Here is a 12,637-nt window from a genome sequence, read left to right on the forward strand (position 1 = left end):
GTAAGAAATCAGTCCTTTAGTGTGGCAGCACCTACGCTTTGAAACTCCCTAGTTAATTGACATTAGGCAGACACCTTCATTGTACTCTTTTCAGCACCTGCTAAAAACATTTTTGTTTAGGTAAGCATACCCAGGCATGTAGAAGTTATTGTTTTTTATCTGTTTGTAACTCATTGTTGGTTTTATTATTTTGAATGTTTTTAAATACTTGTCTTTAACTGTTTTGCCAATAATTTTAATGTTTTAATTCCTCCTGTAAACTGCTTTGAGATTTTTTACAATAAAGCGGTATATAAATGTTGTAAATAATATTCATAAATAAATTTTGGAGTCACAGTGGCCTTTGGGTCTCTTCCCACTTTTAGAATCAAAGAGATTTGTCTTATACCGACTCAGGCCACTTGGTACCATCTAGTTCAGTACTGATGACATGGACTAGCATTGGCTCTCCAGGATTCCAGGCAATAGTCTTTTCCAGAAATTGAATTTTGGACCTTTGCATGCAAAGCATGTGCCCTACCACTGAGCTACAACCCTTCCCCTGTTTAAAAAAGTATCTTTTAAATTTGTTCTTTCAATTCACTAATGAATGCATATCATACCTAGGGCAGATCCACACCATTCATTTAAAGCACATTCAACACACATTTGAAGCACATCAATCCCACTGTAGAATCATGAGACCTGTAGTTTGTTAAGGTTAGTGGGAACTATAACTGTGAGGGTGAAACTACACTCCCCAAGATTATGTAGGTGAAGTCATGTGCTTTAAATGAACAAATATTTATATAAGCATGACTGTCAAAGATGTTTATTATTTACACAACCTGTAAAGATATTTGTAGAGCAATCCTATGTTTGTTTCCTCACAAGCAAATCCCAATATATTCAATGGGGCTTACTCAAACAGGGAAGCGTGCAGAGAACTGCAACCTCCTGTGATAAGAAACTTCAGTCACCCAATCCAAAATTCAGAATCATGCCACTTTAAGCTGTTTTGCAACTGTTTAAACTTGTTTTTATGGGTATTGGATTTTAAAGGGATTTATTTCTTATTGTGAGCTGCCTTGGTTTCCAATCACCAACCCTACCTCACAGGGTTGTTGGGAAGAATCCATATACACACACACACTGGAGATTTAAAAACACATATATCTCCTATAATAGTTTATTATTGAAACCAGTTGTTCATTGCAGAACATTTTAAAAAAAATAAAGTCGGTGTTTCCTACATAATAAAAGCAGTGATGCCTATGTAAGCCCTGCCTAATTGCTTTAAAAATAGGATTGGAGGGGGAAAGATTTACAACACAAAGACAATTTTTTTGCCATGTTTACTCAAAAGTCCCATTAATTTACAGCATAATCCTAACCATGTCTACTCAGAAGTAAGTCCTATTGAATTCGATGGGGTTTACTTCGGCTATGTGGGATTAGCATTACAGCTTTACTCCCGGAAAAGTTGTTGAGAAAATCCAGAGTGTGTTATAATGTGTATAACAGAAATACAGTACAGCCACATCGAAGGTCTCAGGGAACTGATTACAATTTACTGAGATAAGGATAAGAAAACTAGCTGGAAGTTCTGGCTTTGTTTATGCAGATGTACACTGTTTGAGCTTTGTAACTTTTTATTGCCACATAGCATTACTGAGATAAGGTATAAAACAAAGACCTGCTCAGTAACATACAGGCAACTTAATTTTACGCATGAGCATATGAGTGTGTCTCTATTCTGCAGAATAAATTTGGGTTGAACCCTCGACTGACTGACTTCTCGTTCTTGGTGGTAGATCAGAAAAAGTCTACCAAGGGGAACGAACGGCAATATTTGCAACAAAGTGAGTATTGGATTAAAGCTTCATGTTGGGAAGGTTTTCAAAACAGTGCCCTTTTCAACAGCCCAGGAAAATTTAAACTTGTTTGACTCCTGTACACAAGAGAGAAAAAGACTGAAAGCTATATACTTACTCAATTGATGAAACAACAGTTTTCAGGCCTTGCAATGTGAAGGTCAACACTTATTGGCTACAAACCTGAAAGGGTGGGGTTAGAGCAGCCAGCTACAACCTAATTTAACAGAAGTTGGGGGGCAGCTGACGTTTTGGCGTATATCTTGAGAACCAGACCACCTAGACATTTTTTATTTTAAAATGAAAGCTGAGAGTCTGGAGATTAAGGTGACTTACCCAGAGAGGACCCCAAAAATCTGGAGTCTCCAGGCAAAAACTGGAGACTTGGCAATCCTACACACACCCCAAATGAGAGAAATAGCCCCCTCCAAATTTACACCTCCTCCCTCTATTCTCAGTGTAATAACTCCACTCTGTCATTCATATTTGGACAGATTTGGGATGCAGATCATATTCTTCCCCTTTATGACCTGCAGATCCATGTGACATATGGTGTACTGACACCTTATTATGGCTACTTTATGTCTCAGCTAAATAAATTCTGTTCAGCTGGCTTGAGAATTAAGTGGCCTTCATCCTATCTTGCTTGTTCCTTCTTTTTAAAAAAGTGAACATGTGTGAAGGAAAGTATAAATTAACACAACATAAATCCTTTATACCTTGCAGGCATGGGGACTCTGATGTACGAAGCAAAGTTGCCTATTGTGTGTGTCATGAACCTGTAATGGTCATGAGTTATTAAAAATCTAATAACAATACTTTGGCTCCAGTAAGGGACTCTGGGAGATGGTTACAGTTAGAAAAAGACAAGCCTTTGCCAATTTGTACATTTAAGTTTCACTTCCCAGCTGAAGATGGTTAGAGAAGCCTTAACAAGCTGCACCTGTTTATCTTTGCTGATTAGCAAGTGCCTGGTACCCAAGGTCATCCTTGGCCTGTACAGTTGGAAAACACAGTTGGGAGGGGGGCCTGAAGGCGCGAAAATGTGAGAATCATCGAGAAGAAAGTTACATCAGCCAATTCCTGATTGGTCAATTAATCTTGGACCGTTAGGATCCTTTTCCCTTAAGTATAGGGCTAGAGACCCATAGCCTTTGTTCTCTGTTCTCTGCCTATGCTGATTGGCACCAGAGTTCCAAACCTTTCTGCCTTATGGTTCCAGGGGTTGCTTATGGGAAGGCAACCTATGTCTGGTTCCATTGCTTTATGTTGAACACCCATCGCTCTTAGGAGAGGTGCCACGCAACCAACTACCTCGTGAGTAAGTAGTTAGGTGAGTTAGTTTGTTATTTTCTTGTTGTGTGTATGAATTCTCTTGTAAGAACCTAAACCCCTGTTGGGTGAATGGTCTTAAAGGATTACTTGCTGCTATATGATATGTGCACTTATATTTCTTAATAAAGCTACTTCTATTTAACCTGGTGTGTTCATTTGAGAGAAGGGGTGGTTCTGAATTCAGTACTTTGACCCATCTCAGTCACTCACTACCAAAGAGGGTTAAGAAGTTGAAGGCTTGGATTTTAAGTGTTAAACCAGAGGTGCCTGGCAAGGAGTGTAACTGTGACTCTTGCCTTTTAGGACCTTGGTTTTATATATCTTCTAGGCTCAGAGATCCCCTGGCTCTGAGTGGACCAGCATACAGGGGTGGTGGCAGCCTACCTTCTACCTTGCAGGGTTGTTGTGAGCATACACAGCCTTGGCAAGGGTGAAGTAATAGCTTTTTGGTTCCAGTCTCATTTCCCTAAGGGTGGGGGTCTGAGTCTGATGCATGAACCCAGTATTTTGAGGGTCTGGGGGTCATGACAGTGTGGATAGTGTCATTGTATGATTTTGTCACTAGTTTGAACTAGACTGTAGTTGCATCTAGCTGGAGTCAGGAGTTTTTTGTTGCTGACCTGTTCTTGCTGCAGGGAGATAATACATTTTACATAAGCTTCCTATGACACTTGCCCACAAGACAATGTGTGAGAAGTGCTTCCCATTCACTTCAATGGACAGCAGTGTGAGAAGCAAATCTGCCTATGCTGTGCAGTACTGTATGAATGAGGTTCAGGGCAAGGCTGGGTGAATAATGTCAGCACCAATAATCCAGCTGTTCCATCCACACACAATTTGACAGCAATCTGCTTCTATCAAGCTTAGCAGTAAAGTTCCCATAGATTTTAATGGAGGATTGTAATACTTGTATGTCACTTAAAACTATGAGCAAGAGATGAAATACTGGTGTGAGAGCTTGACACATAATAAGGAAAATACACAAGTCTGTTCTAATCTGCCTCATAGCCCTTTTCCTTATCTGTTCTATGGTTGCTCAGTTCTCCAGAGATATTGTTGGAAAACCCCCAATTAGCTATTGTCAGTTCATTTATTTATCTTTTGTGTGTGTGTGTATAATTGGATTAATTTAGTGTATCTATAGAGTTTATTTTAACACTGTTAAGAGAAAAGAAAGTGTGGGAGGAAAAAAACCCAGATTTATCTCTGAGGTTTTTGCAGGTTAACACAATAGAAATCTGTAAAGCTTTTTGTTATTTCTCGAAAGAGATAAGTAATTTACATTTCTAAATCCGTATGTTGAGAATTTAAAACACAACAGGTAAATTGCTGTAGAACAGATATATACATTCAAGTTGCATAATCTATAGTACACAAGTTGTGGATATTATGCCTTTATCTTAAAAGCTTATTTTTATATTCATAACAATGAATAATGTATGCTTTCAATATGCTGTGTGAAACTTTCTAAAACTTGATCTGCCAAGGTAATGAATAAAGCATTTGCATTCAGACTCCTACCTACACATAATGCAAAAAAAGAAAGAAAGGAAAAGAAAAACATGGCCTGAACCTGGAGGACAGTACCACCACGACTTAGCTTCTGCAAATGAAGCCCCTCTGAGCATTCCGTCCTGAAAGCTCTATAACTGCCATCTTGGTAACAGCATTTGTATGTTGGCAGCTGATGAAGGCGGAAGCTGAAACGTTTTGTTAATACAATAAAAACCTCTGTTTGGTTAATCACAATTACGTTCATATATATATTTTAGGTGATTAAAGGAATCCTTATAGGGATCCAGAGCAAGCTTGAGTGAAGTTCTGTTTGTCGCTTTCAAAACTGTCTTATATCTCTCTCTCTCTATATATATTCTGATTAAGGTGTCCATCCAGTCAGTTGAATTGCCATGATAAAGAGGACACCGTTTATGTTCATGAACAGGTCGGACAACCAGGAGAAGCACATTGTGCTCTGTGTCTCATGCTGTATGTCCTCCATGCACCTATCCAATTGCCATACAAATATAGAATCTGATACCCAGCTTAAGAATCTAGCAGTGTAATCCTATGCATGTTTATTAATGTTTGGTAGAAGTATTCAACCCAGCCATTTTCATAGTCTTCAGGGAATGGGTGTGTGAAAATGGCCCTCAAAGTTCATTGTGATATTTGCGGTGGGGGGGCTTGCAATTTTTTGGTGGTGGTAGTGGGGCTTACCCTAGAGATACAAAGTGGCAGAAGCTTGAAATTAGTCTTCCTATTATTATTATTATTATTATTATTATTATCATCATCATCATCATTTCCACTGCAATAGCTCTACTCCTTGAGAATGGCCCAATGGGAACAACACTATGTCATGACATAACATCATTCACATAGCATTCTTGATTCACACCAATAAACGTTTAGAATTTATCATCAAAATTTTCATTTTCCCAGGGAGTTAATTTTTTAAGTAAAACAGAAGGACCAAGTATAGCTGAAATAAAAAAAATTTTTTTGGAAAATACTAAAACCATGGCGGGGAATCTACCTCTCCTGTTTTCTGTACAAACTCTTCCCTAGTCAAGAACCCACCATCAACATTCAACTCTCCAAATGTAGGTGAATTATTTAATTCCCATATTCTAAAATCACCTAATCAACCTCCTGGGTTGAATTTCGTGTGCCTTGATATTAATAGATATAACTCAGAAGTAAGTTCCTATCTATAAGTATCAGTGGTTCTGATTCTATCTCCAAGGTCTTTTTCAGTGAATAGCATTGAGTGATTGTCTTTTGGTTCCCTTGCAGTTGTTCTGTGGTGTGCCTCAGGGTACCATCTTGTCCCCAATGCTGTTTGACATCTATATGAACCCCTTGGGGCAGTCATCAGGAGATATTGGGTGAGGTGGCAACAGTATGCTGATGATATCCAGCACTATTTCTCTATAACATCTGAATTGAGAGAGGCCGTGCAAGTCCTGGACCGCTGCCTGGACTCGGTGGTGGACTGAATGAGGGCCAATAAACTGACTGAATCCTAGCAAGATGGAGACTCTGTGGGTTGGCGGTTCCCAAGTTTGGATAATTGGTCAGTTACCTGATTTGGATGGGGTCATACTCCTTCAGACAGAGCAGGTCTATAGTCTGGGAGTGCTCCTGGATCCATCTTTGTCACTAGATGCCCAGGTAACCTCAATGACTAAGAGTGCCTTTTACCAGCTTTGGCTGGTAAGACAGCAGAGGCCATTTATGGACTGGGATAGCTTGGCCACTATTGTCCATGCACTGATAACCTCCACACTGGATTACTGTAATGCACTGAAGACCTTGCTCTTTCAACAAGTATTTTAAGTAGAGACCTTATCCCAGTCAGCATCTGTGTTGTAATTGCTTTTTAATATGTTTTTAAAGATTTTTTTTAGAAAAATGTTTTTAAAGAGATTTTGTTTTAATATGTTTTTAAAGAGATTTTGTTTTAATATGTTTTTAATAATGTTTTGTTTTAATATATTTTAAAGTCTGTTTTTATGATGTTTTAGAGGGTTTTTTAGTGCTTTTGTTTGCCACCCTAGGCTCCTATTGGGAGGAAGGGCGGGTATAAATCTAATAAATAAATAAATAAAATATCTTTAAATGCTGCTATGGGACTTTTCAAAGAAATATATGGTAAAGAATTAGAAAGGTCCAACTACTGATAGACAATGCTATCGTGATTTTGAGGTATCTCAAAATGGGTATATAAGGGATATGATGGTATTCAGATGTACTGGTCCCAAGCCACCAAAACCAGCACCTTAAACTTGGCCTGGCAGGTAATGGGCAGCTGGTGCAATTCTTTCAGTAGTGAGGTGACATATTGGCAATATCTTGCCCCAGTGAAGAGTCGCATTGCTGCATTTTGCACCAGCTGCAGCTTCCAGACCAAACTCCAGGGCAGTCCCACTTACAGCACATTACAGTTATCTAGCTTGGAGGTTACCAGTGCATGGACAACAGTGGTTAGGCTATCCCCGTCCAGAAATAGCTGCAGCTGTCTTACCAGCTGAAGCTGGTAAAAGGCTCTCCTAGCCACTGAGGTTACCTGGGCCTCTAACGACAAAGATGGATCCAGGAGCATTCCCAGACTACGAATGTGCTCTTTCAGAGAACATAAGAACATAAGAAGAGCCTTCTGGATCAGGCCAGTGGCCCATCTAGTCCAGCATCCTGTTCTCACAGTGGCCAACCAGGTGCCTGGGGGAAGCCCGCAAGCAGGACCCGAGTGCAAGAACACTCTCCCCTCCTGAGGCTTCCAGCAACTGGTTTTCAGAAGCATGCTGCCTCTGACTAAGGGTGGCAGAGCACAGCCATCATGGCTAGTAGCCATTGATAGCCCTGTCCTCCATGAATTTGTCTCATCTTCTTTTAAAGCCATCCAAGCTGGTGGCCATTACTGCATCTTGTGGGAGCAAATTCCATAGTTTAACTATGCACTGAGTAAAGAAGTACTTCCTTTTGTCTGTCCTGAATCTTCCAACATTCAGCTTCTTTGAATGTCCACGAGTTCTAGTATTATGAGAGAGGGAGAAAAACTTTTCTCTATCCACTTTCTCAGTGTCATGCATAATTTTATACACTTCTATCATGTCTCCTCTGACCTGTCTTTTCTCTAAACTAAAAAGCCCCAAATGCTGCAACCTTTCCTCATAAGGGAGTCGCTCCATCCCCTTGATCATTCTGGTTGCCCTCTTCTGAACCTTTTCCAACTCTATAATATCCTTTTTGAGATGAGGCTACCAGAACTGTACACAGTATTCCAAATGCAGCCGCACCATAGATTTATACAACGGCATTATGATATTGGCTGTTTTATTTTCGATACCTTTCCTAATTATCCCTAGCATGGAATTTGCCTTTTTCACAGCTGCTGCACACTGGGTCGACATTTTCATCGTGCTGTCCACTACAACCCCGAGGTCTCTCTTCTGGTCGGTCACCGTCAGTTCAGACCCCATGAGCATATATGTGAAATTAAGATTCACTCTCGGGTGGATGCCATCCGGGCCTGGTGATTTGTCAGTTTTTATATTGTCCATTAAGCCTAGAACTTCCTCTCTTGTTACCACTATTTGTCTCAGTTCCTCAGAATCCCTTCCTGCAAATGTTAGTTCAGGTTCAGGGATCTGCCCTATATCTTCCACTGTGAAGACAGATGCAAAGAATTCATTTAGCTTCTCTGCAATCTCCTTATCGTTTTTTAGTACACCTTTGACTCCCTTATCATCCAAGGGTCCAATCGCCTCCCTAGATGGTCTCCTGCTTTGAATGTATTTATAGAATTTTTTGTTGTTGGTTTTTATGTTCTTAGCAATGTGCTCCTCAAATTCTTTTTTAGCATCCCTTATTGTCTTCTTGCATTTCTTTTGCCACAGTTTGTGTTCCTTTTTATTTTCTTTATTCGGACAAGGCTTCCATTTTCTGAAGGAAAACTTTTTGCCTCTAAGAGCTTCCTTGACTTTGCTCGTTAACCATGCTGGCATCTTCTTGGCTCTGGTGATACCTTTTCTGATCTGCGGTATGCACTCCAGTTGAGCTTCTAATATAGTGTTTTGAAACAACTTCCAAGCATTTTCGAGTGATGTGACCCTCTGGACTTTGTTTTTCAGCTTTCCTTTTACCAATCCCCTCATTTTTGTGAAGTTTCCTCTTTTGAAGTCAAATGTGACCGTGTTGGATTTTCTTGGCAATTGGCCATTTACATGTATGTTTAATTTAATAGCACTATGGTCACTGCTCCCGATCAGTTCGACAACACTTACATCTCGCACCAGGTCCCGGTCCCCACTGAGGATTAAGTCCAGGGTTGCCATCCCTCTGGTCGGTTCCATGACCAACTGGTCTAGGGCATAGTCATTTAGAATAACTAGAAATTTTGCTTCTTTGTCATGACTGGAACACATATGCGGCCAGTCTATGTCCAGGTAGTTGAAGTCACCCATTACTACCACATTTCCTAGTTTGGATGCTTCCTCAATTTCATATCTCATCTCCAGGTCTCCCTGAGCATTTTGATCAGGGGGACGATAGATCGTTCCCAGTATTAAATCCCTCCTAGGGCATGGTATCACCACCCACAACGATTCTGTGGAGGAGTCTGCCTCTTTTGGGGTTTCAAGCTTGCTGGATTCGATGCCTTCTTTCACCTATAGAGCGACACCGCCACCAATATGTCCTTCCCTGTCCTTCCAATATAGTTTATATCCAAGGATAACCGCATCCCACTGGTTTGCTCCATTCCACAGGTCTCCGTTATGCTCACTATATCAATGCTCTCCTCTAAGACCAAGCACTCCAGTTCTCCCATCTCGGTTCGGAGGCTCCTAGCATTAGCGTACAGGCACTTGTAAGGAGTGTCTCTCTTCAAGTGTCTTTGGCACTTGTGGTTTGGCTTGTGGTAATTTTGCCCTTCTGAATTGATATCCTGTGCCCCTGCTGTCACAGTGCCTACTTCTAGGCCTACCCCTTTTAAAATTTCATCATTTCTTTGGTCTTTATCCCAGGGGAGAGGTTTATTCCGAACAGGACCTTCTTCAGCTCCTGTCAGGCTTCCCCCCTCAGTCAGTTTAAAAGATGCTCTGCCACCTTTTTAATTTTAAGTGCTAGCAGTCTGGTTCCATTCTGGTTCAAGTGGAGCCCATCCCTTTTGTACAGGCCCGGCTTGTCCCAAAATGCTCCCCAGTGCCTAACAAATCCAAACCCCTCCTCCTGACACCATCGTCTCATCCACGCATTGAGACTGCAAAGCTGTGCCTGTCTGGCTGGTCCTGCATGTGGAACCAGTAGCATTTCAGAGAAAGCCACCTTGGAGGTCCTGGCTTTCAGCATCCTACCTAGCAACCTAAATTTTGCTTCCAGGACCTCATGGCTGCATTTCCCCATGTCATTGGTGCCAACGTGCACCACGACCACTGACTCCTCCCCAGCACTGTCTACCAAACTATCTAAACGACAGGCGATATCCGCAACCTTCGCACCAGGCAGGCAATCACCTTGAGGTCTTCACGCCCATCACACACCTCACTGTCTATGTTCCTAATGATCGAATCACCCACTGCAAGGATCCCTCCACCCCCTGGGGATATATCCTCGGCACGAGAGGATAGCTGCTCGTCCCCCAAGGAATGGGTCCCTTCTAAGGGATCATTTTCCTCTTCCTCAGCTGGATGCTCTCCTTCCCCGAGACCATCGTTCTCCCTGACAGCAGGAGAGCTATCATCCTTGGAGTGGGACACAGCTATAACGTCCCTGAAGGCCTCCTCCACACACCTTTCTGCCTCTCTCAGCTTTTCCAGGTCAGCCACCTTGGCCTCAAGGAATTGAAGTCATTCCCAGAGAACCAAGAGCTCATTGCACCAAGAGCACTCCCACGACTTCTGTCCAACAGGCAGATAGTCGTACATGCTGCAGGCAGTACAAAACACTGGACAGCCCCCACACCCCTGCTGGCTTCTTACCTGCATAGTTTTGTTTAAGGTTTATTATGTTAATGGGTTGGGGACTGCGGTTTAGTTGAGGTCAGGGAACAGAGAGCAGAGTGGGGGGGCCCTGGCCTCCTTGTCCTGCTGCCGAACTCGCTCTGCTGCTTAACTCACCTTGATGCTTTGTCAGCTGGGGCCTTGACGTTTCGTCAGCTGGGGGCTCCCTCTAGCTCGTGGAGCAGGGGGGGCTGTTTAAGGACTTTGATTAGTGGTACTAAGAAAGGTTAACTAGCTTTTACTCTATTTTTATTTTATTTGCTGACAACAACCACTTTTATAAGTGCAAGTTCCCCTGTAGTTTTAAGTGGTGCCTTGCACTCTGGCCTGGACAAACTAGACTAGCTTTTGGCTGCTTTTAATCTAAGCGAAGGGCTGCGACCTCCAGGAGAGTCTTTTTTTGTTTTTTGTTTGTTTTTCCACCTAGAACAGCCTGACCTTCCTTTAACCTAGGGAAACAGAGTTTGCGGTTGTGTTTAAGGAAGGCTAAAGCTGCCCTTTTTAGCAAAGACTGAGCTGACTCTCTCCCTGTATGTATTGGTGGGGTTTCCTTTTCCCCCTTCTCTCCGACTGGAATTTAGCCTTGTTTACAGTGTCCCCTGAAGCTTTCCTGCTAGGGTGGTGTTGAAAACTAGCTTTCTATAGGCTTCCTACCCCTAGGATCTGTCTCCTAAGATATAGGTCCTTTCAGGGTTTGGCTCCTAGCTCAGGGTGACCCTAGGCTGCCCTTATTACTTATTACTCTGAGCTGTTTTAATTCAATTAAATAATGAAATAAATGGGTGCTACTTACCCTCTTCTTGCTCTGCTGCTTAACTCACCTTGACGAGGGGGCATGGCCCTATCCAAAGTAGGCAATTGACCAATTATCCAAACTCGGGAACCACCAACCTACAGAAATTCTGTCCTGCTAGGATTCAGAGTCAGTTTTTTGGACCTCATCCAGCCCACCAGGGCACTAGTCCAGGGCTTGCATGACCTCTCCCAATTCAGATGTTACAGAGAAATAGAGCTGATTATCAACATACTGCTGCCAATTCACCCATAACTCTTGATGACTTCTCCCAATGGCTTCATACAGATGTTAAACAGCAGTGGGGACAGGATGGCACCCTGCAGCACCACTGCCAGGGGCCCGAAAGACAATAACTCAATGCTATTCTCTGAACAGACCCTGGAGATAGGATTGGCACCACTGTAAAACAGTGCCTCCGATACCCATCTCACCAAGTTGGCTCAGAAGGGTCTTCAAATGTAGCTGCAAGATCAAGTAAAAATAACAGGGTTGCACTCCCTCTGTCCTTCTCCTGATAAAGGTCATCATCAGGGTGACTAATTCAGTCCCATAACCAGGCCTGAAACCAGATTGGAATGGGTCAAAATAATGTTTCATCCAAAAGTACTTGCAACTGCTGCGCTACAACCCTCTTGATCACCTTCCTTAAAATTTTTTGCTTGTGAATGTTTGTTGAGACATGCATTCTTGTGTTGTAGTAGCTTTGGATGAGTCTTTTACTCTTGGAAAATCCCCATAATGTCAAAGGTACATTCTAGATTAATGAACGCACTCTGCTAATTAGTCTTTTTACAGGCTATGTTTGCACAATTTATGTGCTCCCTCAGTCTTTTTTGTTTCTCCTATATCTTGGGAACTTAACCCTCTATGTCCAACACTGTCAGAAATTGATTTACTGCTATTATAGACTGTGTTAAGTGGGGTTTGTATAAGATAAATGTACCAATGTGCCTTCAATTCTCAAATGGTGAAATGTCACGAAAGGTTTCCCTAGAACAGGACTGTATAGTAACTTATTTTATTTGTAGGACTTTCTATCCTGCTCAACATATAAAATACCAAAATGGCATACATTTTAAGACTTGAAATATATGCAAAATAACATATAGAATCTTCAATAATATGGGCAACATGGCTGAGCCACGCTACAG

At 41.8% G+C, this 12,637-nt stretch overlaps 1 protein-coding gene across 5 annotated transcripts in view; it reads right to left on the reverse strand.

The window, feature by feature from the left end:
• B3GALT1 (beta-1,3-galactosyltransferase 1) overlaps window positions 1–12,637 on the reverse strand; it is a 534,157-nt gene that overhangs the window by 105,042 nt on the left and 416,478 nt on the right. The window lies entirely within an intron of this gene.

This window comes from Rhineura floridana, chromosome 2 (genome assembly GCF_030035675.1).
Source record: "Rhineura floridana isolate rRhiFlo1 chromosome 2, rRhiFlo1.hap2, whole genome shotgun sequence".
Lineage (NCBI taxonomy): Eukaryota > Metazoa > Chordata > Lepidosauria > Squamata > Rhineuridae > Rhineura > Rhineura floridana.